The sequence below is a fragment of the Solanum pennellii genome, chromosome 7 (genome assembly GCF_001406875.1).
Source record: "Solanum pennellii chromosome 7, SPENNV200".
Taxonomy (NCBI): domain Eukaryota; kingdom Viridiplantae; phylum Streptophyta; class Magnoliopsida; order Solanales; family Solanaceae; genus Solanum; species Solanum pennellii.
Genome location: NC_028643.1, coordinates 13145786 through 13165980, shown reverse-complemented (window position 1 = coordinate 13165980; position 20195 = coordinate 13145786).

Below are 20195 nucleotides of genomic sequence, written 5' to 3'. Positions count from 1 at the left end.
CGGATTTCAGGGTGAGCTAATGCTTCTAGCTTGGACTGGATCTTCTTCCTCATGTCTTGATGCCTTGAAGTTCCGGCATGGACTAGCTTTTGTTTATTTTAGCTTCTTAGAATACTCTTAGTTTAGTAATTTGATCATAGATGTTCTTGTGGTGATGACTTCCAGATTTTGGGGAATAATAGATGTTGAATCTTAAAAGTTATTGAATTGGTTTTTATTAATGAGTTTAAGTCTTCCGCATTATTTTCTGTTGATATTAAATTGAAATGTTAAGGTTTAGATTGGTTGGTTCGCTCACATAGGAGGGTAAGTGTGGGTGCCAGTCGCGACTCGGTTTTGGGTCGTGACACAGACCCTGTGTTTGGTAAAGTAGACTCCCTAGTTGAGGTCCCATAAGTTGAGCCCTCATTTTTGGAAAGTCTTTAATGTTAAGTCCATGATTCCAAGGTCTCATGGCATATGAATGAATGATATGAAAATGTTATGTTCTATATGTGATATGATATGTGAAATATGTTATGTACTGTTTGCAAAATGATAAGTTTGATGATGCATGTTACACTCATGGCATGACTTTCCAAATCCAAATTTGGCAGGTCCATTGACTTTCCTAATCCAAATTCGGCAAGTCCACTGACTTGACTTTCCATAAATTATGTTGTTAGGAAAGAGCTATTCTTTCTCATGCATGTCCTTGGTGTGTGCTTGCATATACCCATACTTAGTACAAGTGTGTACTAATTCCATACAAATATCTACTTTTAGGTGCAGGCATAGGTGGACGCTAGACCTTACAGGTTGACGTTGTAGCTATCCGGATGTGGAGCTTTCATCCGGACTTGGTAGGCCCTCATGCTTTCGAGGCTGTCTACTGTTATTATCTAGCTTAGATGTAGGCTTTAGCTAGTGGAGCATGTTCCAGTAGTGTTTCATTTCCCATTTCATTTCAAACTTTGTATTGGTGTTGTTTTGGCGTGTACACATTTAATGCAGCTATGAACTATTTCTTTCATTTGATGATCTTAATGTTAGATGGTCGATGGTGAACAATTATACATGTAATAGAATGTTTAGTAAGCATGTTAGGAAACAAAAAGTTTCAAATTTTCCGCTAAAATTAATCTAGATAAAGTAAGTATGACGTATGTAGGCTTGTCTGCGACCTCTGAGAGGTCAACGACGCCGGTCTCGTCTGGGGTCTAGATTCCAGTCGTGACACTTCTTTAGTTGGATAGTAGTAGTGGTTCTCCCACTGACTTGTAAGTGTGAGTGTCAATCATGACGTATTTTGGATCGTGATAGTTTGTGGCGTAGTTCTTATGGTGACATCTCTTTATAGAAAAGCTTCATTGCTTAAAGCGGATACATAATTAAGAAGTACTAGGTGCACTTGTGATTTGTATTTATTTTCACATGATTACTAATAGACATGCTTCTTTTTCCAATTAATAGTGTATAATACTTTCTGAATTTGTGCATCAATGACAATAAATATAATAACTTACTATTTTCATATATAAATACCATAAAGAAGATTGATATTTATATATTCTGAATATTTTTCACTCACAAAAGGGGAATGAATATTATGTTTTTCTTGGTAGATTTGCAATTCAAGATTCTTGCACGTTTTATTTATTTGAGTTTGCAATTTTGAAGACAATTTTGACAAGTGATCAGTGAGAAAAAAGATGTCAAAATTGTTGTGACGTAGTATAATATTGGAGCTCTTTTAATCAAGTGTTACTATTTATAATATTATTAAATTTTACTTAATAGAGTATTCAATTAGTTTTTGAGATTTTTCTCATCACTACTCAACTATTTATTTGTTTGAATTCAAGACAATTAATTCCCTATTCTAAAATAACTATTTCCATCCTTTAACAATATTTTAGTTTATGCGATAACATCTTTTCCCAATATCAACTCTGAACTTTTTTAAGAATAATTTCTCAACTTTTCTTTTTTCTGTTCCAAAATAATAACTTATAAATAAATTGAAGACGATAGGTCGCTAGTTATAAATTCAAAAACTTATTGAAGATAGATATTGTGTAGGTGCAAGAAAAAAGTAGAAAGATATATTTTTTCTTGTAAAAGAAATATATTTATTGATAAGATAATATATATCTTTGACCGTGAGAATTCAAAAAATTTAGAAGTACAGATATAGACTATATTTAGTTAAATCATTGATTAAATTGTGGATACGTACAAATTTATGGTAAGTTGGTGTAGCTTCTTATCGTCATGTTGTTTATCAAGGAAAAAAAGAAGGTACAATACATAAATAAATAAAAATGTTAAGAAAATAATAAACTACTAAAAAAGAAGTGGTAAAACTTTGGTAAGAAAGTCTAATATAGACTTTGGTGCAACAAGAGAGGCTCAAATATTTGTATAAATAATAGAAATTGTTCTTTTAACTTTGTTCTTATCTATTTAAGTTTGTGTTTTCTTTCAATAAAAAAACATCTGAAACAATTCAATGTTATCAATTATTTTTGTGGAAGAAATATAGAGGAACAAAATAATCAACTTTTGGAAATAATCAAATATCTGGTGGTAGATGTTGATGTCAGTTGCCTTCTGATTACTGCTACTTTTCTCAAGAAATCCAAATTTGAAGGTACTTAACTTTAGTTTTTCATTTTTCCAAATATTAAGAGTATCTTAACTCTAAGATAGTGATACAACTTATATTATCTTAAAATAAAAGTGTATTTTCTATTCTTTTAATGTTATCATAGTTTTATTTGAGATATATGTCGATCAAGATTTATATAAATCAAATCTAGTCATCAATTCATCTAATTAGTTTCTTTTAATTATTTTGTCTCATCAACTGATTTTGGAAATTTTTCTATATGTATTATCAATAATTTTAGCTTTTTATATGTTTTATAATAATATAATTGCTTGGTTAATTCAGTTGTGACAGTGAAGAGCGCAAAAGATGCTTTAGGTGTTCTTCATAGCAGTGGTCTCTCATTTGATCTTGTGGTTACAGAAGTCCACATGCCCGAAATGAATGGCTTTCAACTTCAACAAGAAATAGCCAAAGAATTTAACATTCCTGTTGCTTGTGAGTTCATAATTCTTTATATTCTTCTTGGAATTGAAATTATGTTGCAATAGATGTCTATAAGAGAAAAAATAGTCTCTTATTGATAACTCTTGATCAATAAGATATTTATATATAAAATAACTCACCCTAAGAGCATTGTTGATGATTGATGGAAAGAAATTAATCCACCCCAAATATAAAGTCTTGCTTTTGCTATTTTCATATAACGTCATCCATTTTATTTAGGTTTTGCTCAAAGTGTATGACTTAAATTTGTATTTTGTAATGTGACCAGTTTATTCAGCTGATGAAAAAGAAAGTACAATTATGAAAGGGCTTGAGAGTGGAGTAATATTATTTATGGGGAAGCCCATATCAAAAATGATAATAATTATTTGTGGAAACATGCTACCACGGGAAAGAAGAATTATAAAGGCAAAGAAGTTATTAATCAACAGAATCAAGACAAATACCAATGAAATAATCTCCCATGAAGTAGTTCATATTGAATCTTCATCGTTAGACAGTGAGAGGGACACGTCCGCGAGAAAATGTGAAAAGATTGAAAGCTAACAGAGTTCATCTCCACTGCCAAAGAAGAGTAGAGTTGTTTGGACAGATCGTCTTCATGACAAATTTGTGGAAGTCGTTTCAAAACTTGGCTTGAAGAGTAAGTCCTTTCGAACAGTATATAGTGAAAAATATGAGCATCTAAAAGTTATATATATGTAAACTATCTTAGATTTGGTGGAAGATTATTTGTTTTTGCAGAAGCTCATCCAAGGAGAATTCTTGACCTCGTGGATACTCCTGAATTGACTAGAATAAATATCGCAAGTCATATGCAGTTATACTACAATGAACTCATCAATAAGAAATACTAATTGAGTGTAGAGTTGATGATATTCTATTATAAAAATAAATGAGCATAGTGAGGATAATTTTTTTATAATAATAAAAACTCTAATGTTTATTACACAAAAGTAAGAAAATAAAATTAACTCATAACTTTATAAATATATTTCAAAGAGGTAATACAAAAACGAATTAATTAAAATAGAGGGCTTTTTATGATAAATTTCTGAGAAAAATATCTATTAATTTTGTGAGTGTGTCATTAACTAACCCTCCATTGGAGAAACCCTTAGGACTTAAACTTAGCAAATTAATCCATCAAATCAACAATATTATGTCTAAAAAGGTTTTATAAATAAAGAAATAGGTTAAAATCTTATTTAACAATTCTCCAAGAATTGAAAGTCATCGTAAAGAACTACTAACTAAGTCAATTCCACTAAAATGTCTAACAACTAAAAATTAAGATAGAATGTCCTTGTGTATTAAACATGGACTTGAACTCTAAGATGACACTTGGTAGCCTGAGCACCACCCTGTGATAAAAAAAATGCAGGCTACGCTAGATATGAAGTTTTGGAGGAACCCCATAAATAAGATTTGCACTCAACAAAAGACGAGTAGACATTAATATTACTATGTACTGGTAGACATCATAGACTGACTCCAATTAAAAAAAACTAAACACATATATCAAATAACAAGTAGATTAGACTTGAACACATAAAAAATTCACAACTATTTAATATGATCATTACAAGCTTACAAATAATAAGTCATTCAATAATATCATGCTTAATGAACCCTTAACCTACACAACAATAGACAAAGTATACATAAATGTTAAGGATTTATTTATGTCAATAGCCATGATTTGCAAGGACCATCTTCGTCCATATAACATATCGTCATGGTACCCAAACTTCGATGCATACATACATATCATCATCAGCGAGCATGTATAAAGACCAATCAATAAGCATTTTACTCAAAAGTATATATACATATATATAAGTATGTTCTATCAAATTAAATGATATTAGAAGGGTGTAATGACTTACCTTGATGATAGAAAGTACCCTATAAATTGCATCTCTCAAACATTGGAACGAGTATTTGGAAATTGAAGAGAAAATGACATCTAAAAGTGTGGGATATATAAAATCTGACTTTCCTGCTATGTCAGGTTTGCTATAGTGTCTATAGAGGCCCTCTGGCCGCTGCAAGGCTAGGGCCTCCGCGATTGAACAATTTTTTGTATTGGTTCGGCTAGAGCGAAGAGGTCTCACTATGATGAAGTTTAGCAGTGATATTACTAAAGTTTTATCATACACCTCATTTCACATTGTACTTCAGATATTTTATCTGATACAAGCATACCCCACATCAAAATTTACTATAACATGAGTTCTATTAATCTAACTTTCATTTCAATAGTTTTTATCGCTCACTAACGCCTCCCACTAGTATAATATAGGATCAAACCTCAATTAAAGAATTACAAATGACTCTCAAACCTTATAACATCTTATTTTTTGCTAAAAAATTGTTATGATTGGAAATTTCACCTAATCTCATCCCGACAAATTCCATCTAATTATATAAATTTTGAGGGCTATCATAACGATAGAAAATGTCATTAAACACATAAATAACACATAGTTAATGCATGCAATATTATATTAAAATAACAATCATAAATGGTTAGCCTTAGATTTTGAATATGAAAAATGTTACATAAATGAATGATTGAAATGTCGAGAGTAAAATAGAGATGGCATGAAATAAGGGCGGGGTGGTGGTAAGAGAATGTCTATTATGCAATGTTTAGGGGGTGTTTGATATCTAAATCAAAGTTTGAAGTGTGTATTATTTTCAATATATTGAGATATTGTAACTTCACTTAAATAGAACTCAAGTATCCATATATATGAGATATTGAATACTTTCTTGAATAAAAGCTATAAAATTCGAAAGTAATAGTTGTATTAATTTATGCTCTTGTTATAAATTTCATGATAGAAACTTTTTTCAAAGTTAAATAAATATCGTATAGAAATTTACATAAACAAAATAGTTGTATAATTATTTTTTTATTGTTAGAACAAAGTAATCATTCTCGTGCTTAAAAACTTTGTAGAAATATCATATGGACTTGGAAAAGGACAGTAGTTCAAAGTTTGTTTCAGATGTGAGTAAAATCACATTTTTGTAATGCTAATCAATTATCCACAACGAAACGAAAGCAACTGACAATATTTCAACTAGAGTTGAACAACTTATGCCAGAAAATTCAAATGTTGTTGATCATGTTATAGAGGTTGACAATCAAGACTTCCAGTCTAGTCAAAGGGACAAAAAATTGGCATGAATATTGTGTAGTCAATGTAAATCAAAGTCTCATCATATTGGATTTTGAGAGACTTCAGTAGAGTTATCATTTTTACAAGAGTGTTATGAAAGTACTAGAAATGGACGAACTTGCTCCACTTATTTCTGGAAGACAGCTGAATGTCCAAACTTCTAATATGGTATGTTTTTTATTTTTTTAGATTTGTTCATATTTATTTTCTGGTAAACATTGAGTTCACGAAGTTTGCAATGTTTTTAAAGTATTAATTTGATGATATTTAGTGTACAATTTACTGCACAAACTTAACACACTGAAACAAAATAAGAATGAGATGAAAATAATTTTTAGCTTAATTTATGTACCAGACCTAGAAGCCTTTTTTCATTGACTAGACCTACACTAGTTTAGAAAACATTATGTTCTCAAAATGCAGTTTAAAACTTTTAAGCGAATTAAGCAAATTCAAACCTACAATTTTTCTTTTTGCTTTATTTTATGTTATTTTTTCCACTTTCCCTTCCTCTGAACAAGGAGCAGATATGGTTGTATATTTTGAGGTCAAAGGGTTCTTCAAAATTTGAACTATTAATTAATTTTGTAATTTCTTACATTTTTTTTAGAAATGAATGATCGATTTTTGTTGTATGCATGCAAAGTTAAATTTTCACTCAATAATGCAATAATGAAAATGAATATTATATCATAACCTACAAGAAAAATATTTAAAATGATTGTCAATCGAAATGCTTACAAGTTTTCATGTCTTATTTTACTGGGCAACAAGGTAATTATGGACGTTCTATTAAAGAGGAATGTTCATTTCTCCATAATATTTTTCTGAATCAAGAATTTTAGGTAGTTTCTCATATGCACGTGTTTGTTTGATCATTGAGAATTATTTTTCGAAAGTGCACTTTTTTAAATTGAATGTTAAGCAAGTTTATGCGTGTTATAATTTTTCTCTTCACTTCATATTCTTTTAAAACATTTTCCTCCCTCAAGTTAATGAATGAATTAGATGATTGTGTACTTTAAGGTGAAATGATTCGATTTATCTTGTTAACTTTTAACAAAGTCATTTCTTACATTTTTGTAGAATAAAATAATCAAGTTTTATTATAGAACAAGTCAAAAATATATGGAATAATTACAATGTCAACAATGAAAATCAAACTATAACATAATATGCGAATACACATTGTAAAAATATTATTTTGTAAATATTCCTAAAATCTTTGATATCTTATTTTATTGGGTACACCAAAATTAAGGCGTTATTAGTACAAGTAAAAATCTTTGTACATCCATAACATTTTTTGAATATGAAATTTGTGGTGATTTTTCATATCCTATGTCTGGTCATAGAATATTTTATTCCAAAAAATATTACTGTTTTAAGAAAAATAAGAAAATTTATACAAACTGTCAATTTTCTCTTCACTTCTATATTTTTACCTCTTTCCGTTCTCCTAGTTATTAGTTTTTATAGATGGTTATATATTTTGAGGTGAAAGTATTCTAAAATAATTTGGCTAGTTTTTTGTTTAACAATTCATTGTCTTACACTATGTATAGGAAAAACTTGAAGGTGTTAATAAAGACGAAATATATTTCCTGCTTCATTATGATTCTACTACATTCAAAACTTGGAGTTATATTATATTCTGAAATTATATTTATGATGAAGTTCTAGAAGTAATAATCTATGTATACACTATCATTTTTCTTACTTCTTGTTCTATTTATTCACTTTCACTCCTTTAGTTAATTACTTGATGTGATTGTGCATTTTTGAGGTGATAACGTTTCTAAATAGTATGATATATTAATTTTTAATTTACCTTTTTCTTACATTTCCGTAGTATAAATAATATGATTCAAAATATAATATCAAAATTAAATTCTAACTTGTGAATAAATAGTGTGAAAATGATTTTCATGAAATATACTTAGAACTTTTGTTGTTTATTTTACTATGTAACAAAACAATTACAATGTTATTACTTCAGATGAAAGATAGTCAGATCGTCCAGTTTTTGTAATGTTCTCTCAGTTCGGAACCGCATGTAATTTTTTTGTATACTTATATTTGTTCATAAAAATACTATATATAAAATTATACTTATAGAATTGAGAGAATAAACAAAATTGTACGCAGAGTTATTATCTTCATAATCCACTGTTTGTTGTTAGCCAATCTGTGTTATCAAAACCAGAATTTACTGGTTGTAATAAATTGTTCAAAAACACGAAGTAACTGAAATTTATAGAACCAGTAAGCAAGATGAACAAAAATTTATTTCTCAAAAATACTTGAATCTGTAAAAACTTACCAGAATCTGAAATAATCTTTTTAGTTTGGAAGAGAATCAAGTCCACTGAATTCACAGTGTCTCCTTAAGGAAATTATTCCCCTCTAATATATGAGGTTTGATTTGGAATATAACCTCCCAGGGTAAAATGATCTTTATTAGTAGAGTGTAGATACCAAAAACTCTACTGTCAGCGAATCAATCCACAGCAGGAAAGTACACGAAGAAATATGTGTTTAGAAGAAGAAGGAAGTCAGAAAATTCATTGGAAAATATTCAGAAAACTGACTGGTATTTACATGCAAGAAGAATATATTCTGAAAGGTTGCAACCCTTTCAGAATTGACACGACCATTAATGAAAGGTTGCAAACTTTCAAATGGTATTGACTATTCCTGAAAGTTGCAACCTTTCAGAACAGTCATGGCTGGAATTTTATATATAACGGAAAATAAAATGGGTCACGCGCGCGGATCCGAGTCGGGTCGGGTTAACTAAAAAGTTAAAAACATTGCGGTTAACTTCTGTTATCAACTAATTAATTGAAAATATTTTTTGGTCATTTAATTAATTAAATAAATTTTGTCCAAAAAATAATCTCTCGATCATTTGCCAAAGCCAAAGCCAAAGCCGAAGCGAGCGACGACGACGACGGCGCGAGGGGGTCCCTCTTTCCAACCCTTTTAACAATTAATAGGAGTGTTTATGTATTTAAACTCTCCTATTTTTCTTTCCATTACCGATGAGGGACAATTGCCTTTTTCATTAAAGCATAAGAGGACTTTTCAAGTTCCCAACTCTTCAAGTTCTCATCTTTTCAAATTCCTCTCCTTCCCTCTATTTCCCATCAATTATTGCTACATACCCAACAATCCCCCACATTGATGGGGAATGGTTATAGATAGGAATGCACGGACAAGGTTTCCCCTTGGACATTCCGTAGTGAATATATGTCGGATATACTCGGTCAATCGGTAGATGTGATATCTTTGAACCTCGAGCTTTGGTGTATACCTAGACAACAATATGTCACGCAATTAACCCTTTACTGTTTATGATTCTTACGGTTGTGTTCGGTTCAGCCATGAACACCTCCTGTTTCATGAGTGTATAGAGAATAGGCTTTTGACATAAAATTCTCTTTGAAGCGGCTTTCACTTCACACTCACATAGGTGATTTCTAACCGTGTCATCTCGTAGATACACTATTTGGTCAAATCTACCAAACTTAGCAAATTATTAAAAACTTTAAGCTTTATTACCTCATTAACAAGCCTTAAAGTCGCAACCTTTTCCTGAACATTGTCTTCATCATGAGAATAGATTGAGTTAATTGACAATGTCGAACCGTCAGCCACAACTTTGTTTTTCTCCTTAAATCTAGCTCTTGGAATCTCCAGTCTGCTAGATAGAGTTACCGTCATGCTCACTTGTCCTAAGCCGTAAACCCATTCCCCTAGATGATCTTTCAACTGCCTCTCTCAGTAGGCCTTTCGTTAGTGGATCTGACACATTATCGCTTGACTTTACATAGTCAATTGTTATAATTCCACTAGAGAGCAATTGTCTTACGGTGTTATGTCTCCGTCGTATATGACGAGACTTCCAGTTGTACATAATGCTCCCTGCCCTACCTCTTGCTGCTTGACTATCGCAATGTATGCAAATTGGTCCAACAGGTTTAGGCCAGAATGGAATATCCTCTAGGAAATTCCGGAGCCATTTCGCTTCTTCGCCTTATCCAAAACAATGAATTCAGATTCCATTGTGGAGCGAGCAATACATGTCTATTTGGACGATTTCCAAGAGACTGCTCCTCCACCAAGTATGAACACATAATCACTCGTGGATTTTACATCATTTGACCCGGTGATCCAATTTGCATCACTATATCCTTCAATCACAGCAGGATATTTATTATAATGCAAAGCATAATGTTGTGTCCATTTTAGATAACCCAACACACGTTTCATAGCCATCCAGTGAGTTTGATTCGGATTACTAGTGTACCGACTCAGTTTACTAATAGCACATGCTATATCTGGTCGCGTGCAATTCATAATATACATCAAACTTCCCAACACTCTGGCATATTCCAATTGAGAGTCACTTTGACCTTCATTCTTTTTAAATGTACAACTTAAATCAATTGGAGTTTTGACTACATTGAAATTCAAGTAATTGAACTTATCCAATACTTTTTCAATATAATGAGATTGAGATAATGCTAGTCCCTGGGGAGTTTTGATAATCCTGACCCCTAAGATCAAATCAGCAACTCCTAAGTCTTTCATATCGAACTTGCTGGACAACATGCGCTTAGTAGCATTTATATCGTCAATTTCTTTACTCATTATTAACATGTCATCAACATACAAACAAACAATGACTTCATGATTCATAACGTTTTTAATGTAAACACATTTATCACATTCGTTAATCTTGAATCCATTTGCCAACATTATTTGATCAAATTTAGCATGCCATTGTTTGGGTGCTTGCTTGAGTCCATAAAGTGACTTCACAAGTCTGCACACTTTCTTTTCTTTACCAGGAACTATAAACCCTTCAGGTTGTTCCATGTAAATTTCTTCCTCTAACTCTCCATTTAAGAAGGCTGTCTTTACATCCATTTGGTGGATTTTAAGATCATGCACTGCTGCTAGTGCTATTAACATCCTAATTGATGTTATCCTTGTTACTGGAGAGTATGTGTCAAAGTAGTCCAGTCCTTTCTTTTGTCTGTACCCTTTGACTACCAGTCTAGCCTTATATTTGTTAATAGTCCCATCAGGTTTCATTTTTCTTTTAAAGATCCACTTTAATCCTAAAGGTTTATTTCCTGGAGGAAGATCAGCCAATTCCCAAGTGTGATTGCTTAAAATTGATTCAATCTCACTGTTGACTGCTTCTTTTCAATAAGTTGACTCTGACGAAGACATAGCTGCTTTAAATGTTTGAGGCTCATTTTCAAGCAATAGTGCTACAAAATCTGGTCCGAAAGAAGCAGATTTCCATTGCCGCGTACTACGCCTAGGTTCCTCACTAGTTAGAATATTTTTCATTGATTTTTCTCGTGGTCATTTAGGTCTTTCACTTGTTGACTCACTTTCAGTTTTATACGGATAAATATTTTTTAAAAATTCTGCACTATCTGATTCAATTATCGTATTAACATGAATCTCAGGATTATCATATTTGTGAACCAAAAATCGACAGGCTTTACTATTCACAGCATACCCAATAAAGACACAATCTATTGTTTTGGGTCCAATTTTAACCCTCTTCGGTAAAGGAAACTCTACCTTGGCTAAACACCCCCACACTTTGAAATATTTCAAGTTGGATTTTCTTCCTTTCCAAAACTCATATGGAATTGATTGTGTTTTTCGATAGGTACTCTATTGAGTATTTTATTAGCTGTAAGGATGGCTTTCCCCGAAAGGTTTCGCGGTGAACCAGAATTGATCATTAAGACATTCATCATTTCCTTTAATGTTCTGTTCTTCCGTTCTGCCAAACCATTTGACTGTGGTGTATAAGGTGCAGTAGTTTGATGAATAATACTATATTCCAAACATATCTCTGGAAAAGGAGATTCATATTCTCTACCCCTATCACTCCGAATCATTTTTATCTTTAGATTCAATTGGTTTTTTACTTGATTTTTGTAAGCATTGCTGCATCCTTACTATTAATCAAATATACATAACAAAATCGAGTGCTGTCATCAATAAAAGTTATAAAATACTTTTTCCCACCACGAGATGGTGTTGACTTCATATCGCATATATCTGTGTGAATTAAGTCTAAAGTTTTAGAATTTCTTTCAACAGACTTGTAAGGATGTTTAACAAACTTACTTTCCACACAAATTTCGCATTTTGACTTATCGCATTTAAAATCAGGCAATACATCTAGATTAACCAATTTTCGCAAGGCTTTGTAATTTACATGTCTCAAATGGGCATGCCATAAATCACTTAACTCCAATAAGTAAACAGAAGCAGAATTTTTATTAATATTGTCAACAACCATTACATTTAGTTTGAAAAGACCCTCATTGAGATAGCCCTTTCCTATGAACATTTCATTGTTACTTATTACAGCTTTATCACTAACTAGGACATAAAGTCTTACTAATAGTAGGGACATGAAGAATATTGTTCAAAGTCAACACCTTGCCGGATGTCATTTTCAACATTACTTTCCCAGTTCCTACAATCCTTGTTGTTGCTGTGTTTCCCATGAATAAATCTTCATTGTACTCAGCAGGAGTGTACGTTGCAAAGGCTTCTTTCGCAGAGCAAATATGTCTAGTGACACCTGAGTCGAGAAACCACTCCTTGAGATTTTCAACTAAGTTACACTCCGATATCATTGCAAACAAGTCATCTGCATCTTTCATCTTTTCCACGATGTTTGCTTGACTTTTGTCTTTGCCTTTGTTTTTGTCCTTTGTTGGAGCATGACAATCAGAAGATCTATGACCGGCCTTGCCACAATTGTAACAGTTTCCTTTGAATTTCTTCTTTGCCTATTCTGACTTCTGCCCGTTAGACTTCTTTCTCTTTTTGTCTTTGGTAGGAGCTTCTTCAACAATATTAACTCCAATGGTTGTTGAACTCTTACGCGACTTCTTTTCCTCGTTTTTGTTATCTTCCTCAATCTTGAGCCGAATCACAAGATCTTCAAGCTTCATTTCTTTACGCTTGTGCTTTAGATATTTTTGAAATTGTTCGACGAAGGAGGCAACTTCTCGATCATTGCAGCCACTTGAAAAGCTTCATTTACTACCATATCTTCAGCAATCAGATCATAAATAATAAGTTGAAGTTCCTGCACTTGTGATCCAACAGTTTTACTATCTACCATTTTATAGTTTAAAAACTTTGCGACCACAAACTTTTTCAAGCATGCATCTTCTGTCTTATATTTCTTCTCAAGTGCATCCCACAACTCTTTTGAAGTTGTTATTGCACTATAGACATTATATAAGTCATCCTCTAAAGGACTCGAAATGTAACCTTTACATAGGAAGTCTGACTGTTTTCATGCTTCAATAATCATGATTTTTCCCTGTCTGACATATCATCAGCAGGATATGGAGTATCTTCACTTGTAAATTTATGCAGACCAAGAGTGGTAAGCCAGAAAAATACTCGTTGCTGCCATCCTTTGAAATTCACACCTGTGAATTTACCCGGTTTCTTTGCTTATGGTAGAAGAGTTTGGGTTGGTGCAACACAGCCACTGTAACACCAGTGTTTGCCATTTCAGATAAAAAAATATTGGTACAATCTAAGTAAGCAATAAACTATAATTGAAGACTTAAAGGAGTATAAAATCACGAAGATTTTTGTCTCCACCAGTTGATTTAAAAAAAATAATTTCTTTAAGATTGTTAGCCAATCTGTGTTATCAAAACCAGAATTTACTAGTTGTAATAAATTGTTCAGATACACGAAGTAACTGAAATTTATAGAACCAGTAGGCAAGATGAACAAAAATTTATTTCTAAAAAATACTTGAATCTGTAAAAACTTATCAGCATTTGAAATAATCTTTTTAGTTTGGAAGAGAATCAAGTCCACTAAATTCACAGTGTCCCCTTAAGGAAATTATTCCCCTCTAGTATACGAGGTTTGATTTGGAATATAACCTCCCAGGGTAAAGTGATATTAATCAGTAGAGTGTAGATACCAAAAACTCTACTGTTAGCAAATCAATCCACAACAGAAAAGTACACGAAGAAATATGTGTTTAGAAGAAGAAGGAAGTCAGAAAATTCATTGGAAAATATTCTGAAGACTGACTGGTATTTATAGGCAAGAAGAATATATTCTGAAAGGTTGCAACCCTTTAAGAATTGACACGACCATTAATGAAAGGTTGCAAACTTTCAAATGGTATTGACTGTTCCTGAAAGTTGCAACCTTTCAGAACAGTCATGGCGGGAATTTTAAATATAACGGAAAATAACGGATCCGAGTCGGGTCGGGTTAACTAAAAAGTTGAAAACATTTCGGTTAACTTCTGTTATCAACTAATTAATTGAACATATTTTTTGTCCATTTAATTAATTAAATAAATAATTAAAATAAATTGTCCAAAAAATAATCTCTCGATCATTTGCCGAAGCCGAAGCGAGCGACGACGACGGCGGCGCAAGGGGGTTCATTCTTTCCAACCCTTTTAACAATTAATAGGAGTGTTTATGTATTTAAACTGTCCTATTTTCCTTTCCATTACCGATGAGGGACAATTGCCTTTTTCATTAAAGCATAAGAGGACTTTTAAAGTTTCCAACTCTTCAAATTCTCAACTTTTCAAATTTCTCTCCTTCCCTCTATTTCCCATCAATTATTGCTACATACCCAATAGTTCGTTCCACCCACTTTTCCTCCACTCGTTATTCAAATAATTCAAGCTACATCATTTCGACACCAAAACGTTTTCCCCAGTTCAGAATTTGAGATAGTTTTTTTGTTATATCTATGTTTAGTCACTGATCATTGTATCTTAAGTGTATAATTTTCAGAGTTAAAGAAAATTAATTTCTTTTGTCCACAATATCATTTTTCTTTGACTCTAGATCCTTACCCAAGTTTCTTCCCCTATTAATTTTTAGGGATAATTTTATATTTTGAGATTAAAAGATTTCTAAAATAGTTTGGCATGTTAATTTTGTAGAACATAAGTTTCATATTATTTTAATATGAAATATTAGATTTATATATATATATATGTATATATATGTATATATATATATGTATATATATATATGTATACATATATATATATACATACATATATATATATATACATATNTTTTATAGTTGAACAAATTAGTAAGGCTTGTATATATTATTATTTTTCTCTTCGTGATTTTATATATTCTATTAATACTTTTTCCCTTCAACTAGTTATTGAGTAAAGATGATTGTATATTTTTACGATAAAGGATTTAATTTTGGCAGGAGAAATTTCAATAAAGTTGTTTCTTATGTTTTTATAAAATAAAATAAACCAACTTTTGATAATGTAATGATTGAATATGTATGAAATAAAGAAAATTCAAAAGGATAATTAAACTATATCGTAAAATGTGTCTTGAAAATGTTATTTTGTAAATGTTCTTACAACTTCTAATGTTCAATTTCATTATACCGCAAAAAAGTTATTCATCTACTGCAATAGAGGATAGGCAGCTCCATTTGCATAATGTTCCTCTAATTTCAGAATTTGAGGTATTTTTCTTATATATCAATGTCCAGAAGTAGAATATTTTAGTCTAAATATAAAAATTTAAAGTTAACTGATATAATAGAAATTATACTCATTATCATCTTTCTCTTCTCCTCTTCATTATCTGTCCTCCTTATTTTTTTCGCTCCTTCAATTAATTATGGAGATAATTGCATATTTTGAAGTGAAACATAAAGAATTATTAAACTATTTGACTTGTTAATTTTTAATTTAATTATTTCTTAAAGTGTTGTAGAACACACATAATCAAATTTTATTATATGAAAAGTAAATTTTGTGATGTATAAGTTAATTCATAATGAAACTCAAAATTATACCATAACTTATGAATGCATATTGCAAAAATTGTTATTTAATAAGCTTGAAAGTTTTGATGTCTTATTTTAATTTGTAGCAAGAAAATTATATATATTTTACTAAAGATGGAAGATTCTTCCAACTTCATTATAGTCCCTTAAATTCTGAAGTAGAAGTAGTTTTACATATATCAATATTTTAGAATAACACTCGCAACTTCGAAAATATATTTACGATTAAATTCTATGAATTAATAATTTTTGTGTATGTGGTGATAGAGTTTTTAAATAGTATGATTGATCAACTTTCAATTACTTCTTTCATATCCTTTTGTAGAGTATAAATGATCAACTTTTGTTATATAGGTGATTAAATATGCGTTGAATAGAATAATTTAAAATTAAATATTAAAATCACATACTAACTTACGGTAAACAATGTGAAAATAATTTTATGAAATGTACCTATTACTTCTGAAGTTTATATCACTATCTAGCAAAATAACTACAATGGTATTACTATAGCTGAATGGCTGTGTCATTATAGTGTACTATGTATATGACATGTTCTTACTCTTTATTTATCGGGTTATAATGATTTTATGACTTTTTCTTGAATTCAGAACCTCATATAGACTTTGGTCTTAAAATTTTATATCCTAAAAATATACTTAATAGTGTTGAGAGAATCAACAAAAATTCTACACACTATTACTTTTCTCTTGATCATCTATTGTTCATTTGGTCCACTTTTCTTCCACCAATTAATCTGTGAGGATAATAATGCATTTGAGGTAAATAAGTTCATAAATGGCTTAACTGGCAAATTTAAAATTTAGTTGTTTTTAATATTTTTGTAGAACACAAATAATTGACCCTTGTTATATGAACGGTTAAAAATTTATGTTGTATAAAATATTTTATAAGAAAACTCAAAACTATATCAAAATCGGTGAATTCTTAATAAAGTAATTTTTCTGTAAATATACTTATGACTTTTGATGTCTTATTTTGTTGTATAGGAAAAAATTATGATCTTATTATAGAGGAAATGTCGTCCCAACACCAATACCTCTCCCCCAATCTGGAATTTGAGGTGACTTTTCATATATTTATGTCTACTCAACGAACATTATACTTTGAATATATAATTACTAAATCAATTTTTTTTACAAAGTTTGTATAACTACAGATATCATTTATCTCTTCACTTTATCCTTTTAATCACTTTTCCTCCGCAATTGATTAGTAGAGATGAATTTATATTCTGAGATGAACGCGTTTTTCTAATAGTTTGGCATATTAACTTCAATTAGTTGTTCTTAGACTTTTAGAGCATAAACTCAAGACATTTGTTCGAGCTGAAAGGGCCTTAATTTTTAATTTTATTTTTTGATTTTGTATAGAACATATATGATCGGCTATTGTTATATGAAAATTATTAATTTTGTGCTATATAAAATAATTCAATAATGACATAACGTGTAAATACATAGCAAATAATTATCAGTAAGCATACTTATAACTCTTGATATCTTATTTCAATGTTTAGCAAGAAAATTAGGGAGATTTTACCTTTGTTTGATAATAGCCGATCATGTTTTGAGAAAATTTAAATACAATAAACTTCTATTAAATAAGAGTATTTGTACACACTATTATTGGTTTGTTCACTAATTGTTCTTTATGAAACGCTCTTACAATTTTGGTGTCTTATTTCACTATGTAGCAAAATAATTATGGTAATATTACTATAGACGAAACATCGTTCAATCTCTGTGATATTCCCCCGAATTCAGAACGTAAGGTAAATTTTCATATCCAAATGTTTGGTCATAGATTAATATAATTGAAAAATATACATACAAAGATGAGAGAAATAAAATTGTTGTAATTTGATTAATTAATTTTTTATTTAATTATTGTAGAAAACAGATGATCAACTTTTGTGTTTATCAAGGATAATTTTGTGATGTATAGAATAATTTGATAATGAAACTACAAAAATATATCACTACTCTGAATATATATAGTGCAAATAATTAACGACAAATATGCTAAAAACTTTTAGAGTTTTATTTTAATGTGTAGCAAAACAATCACAGAGATATCACCGCAGTTGAAGGATCCTTCCAACTCAACTATAATCCTTCATATCCAGAACTTGCGGTACTCGCTGATAGACCTATGTTTGATAATAGATCATTATGTTCTACATATGTTCTAATCATAAACTTTTATTAATTAAAAATTTTGCACACATTGTTATTTTTCTCTTCAATAGTAATATTCGAGTGATGCTTATCATACGAACAATTCTTTTTTCTTGGTTTTTTTCCACCTACTTTCATTACTCTAGTAAATTAGTTGAGATGATTATTTTGAGGTGAAAGAATTTTGAAATAATTTTTAATAATTAATTTTAAATTATTTTTTGCTTACCCTTTTGTAGAGTACAAATGTCCAAGTTTTGTTTTATGATTGGTTAAATTTGTATCGAGTAAGATAATCCACATTTAAATATCAAAATTATATATCCTAACTTGTCTATAAATTGTGTGAAAATAATTTTCATTAAATATACTTACAACTTTTGGTGTCTTATTTAATAATATAGCAAAACAATCATGGTATGTATCACTGTAGATAAAAGTGAATTCGATCGCTGTAATTCTTTCGTGGATTTGGAACCTCATGTAATTTTCATCTACTTATCTCTAGTCATAATATACTATATTCAATATCTATACTTACAAACTCGAGAATAAGAAAAATTGTACACACAATTATTTTTCTTCTCTCTATCTATCTTTTTATTAATTTTTCCTCTATCGGTTAACTAATAGCGATGTAGTATGTTTGAAGGCAAACGAGTGTAAAAATAATTTGATTGGTAAATTTTTAATTCGATCACTAACATTTTTTAGATAAATAATTTACCTATGTTATATAATTTTAAATTTATGTTTTGTCATATATTTTAATAACTAAACTCGAAACTATATCAAAACTCGTTAATACATTATTCAAATATTTCTCAGTAAATATGCTTACAACTTTTAATATCTTATTTCACTATATAGCAAGAAAACTATAGAGGAGGAAAGATCGTTCCAGTGACATTATGTTCACCAAAATTTAAATTTTGAAGTAGTTTCTCATGTATCTATGTTTCGTTATATAGAAAAATATTTTTAAAATATTATATATAGAGTTAAGAAAGGTTAAAAAATTGTACACACTATTATGTTTTCTCTACATATTTTGTTTAGTTTACCCACTTTCCCTAGTTAATTAGTGGATATGATTATACATTTTTAGATAATCGAATTTATAAATAACTTGACTGGTGAATTTTGAATTTAGTAATTTTTTCAATTTATGTAAAATATGAATGATCAATCTTTATTATACGAAAATTTTAAAATTATTTTTGTATGAGATGATTATATAATGAAACTCAAAATAATGTCACAATTTTTGAATGCATAGTGAAAATAACTGTAAGGAGATATGCTTATAACTTTTGATATCTTCTTTCACTGTAGCTATGAAATTTTGGAGGAATGTTGATCAGATGTCTGTGAATTATGAATATAAATTTTGGAGGTGTCTTCTTTCAATGTGGAGCTTTTGTTGTTAGCTGACTTTGTATTTAATCTGTTGTTGGATATGGTCATTTGGTGCATCCCCTTTCTAGATATGGAAACAAATTTTCCAAATTTGCTATTTCACTAACTTTGAGTTAACACTTTGACTGTGTTTGGTAGGAAGGAAAACATTTTCTGGAAAATGTTTTTCAATTTTTTCATGTTTGGTTGGGACAAAAGTTTTGGAAAATATTTTTCGAATCAACTAATTTTCTTCAAAAATAAGGAAAAACTTTCCTTCAAAAATTAAGGAAAATATTTCCAAAACTCTCCTCCAATTTCAAATTACATTTTTTTTGGGAAAAACGTCAATTTTAAAAAAATATTTTCAATTTCAAAATTTTATTTATTCACCCGATCCCTGACCACCCATGCACCACCGGCCAGTCG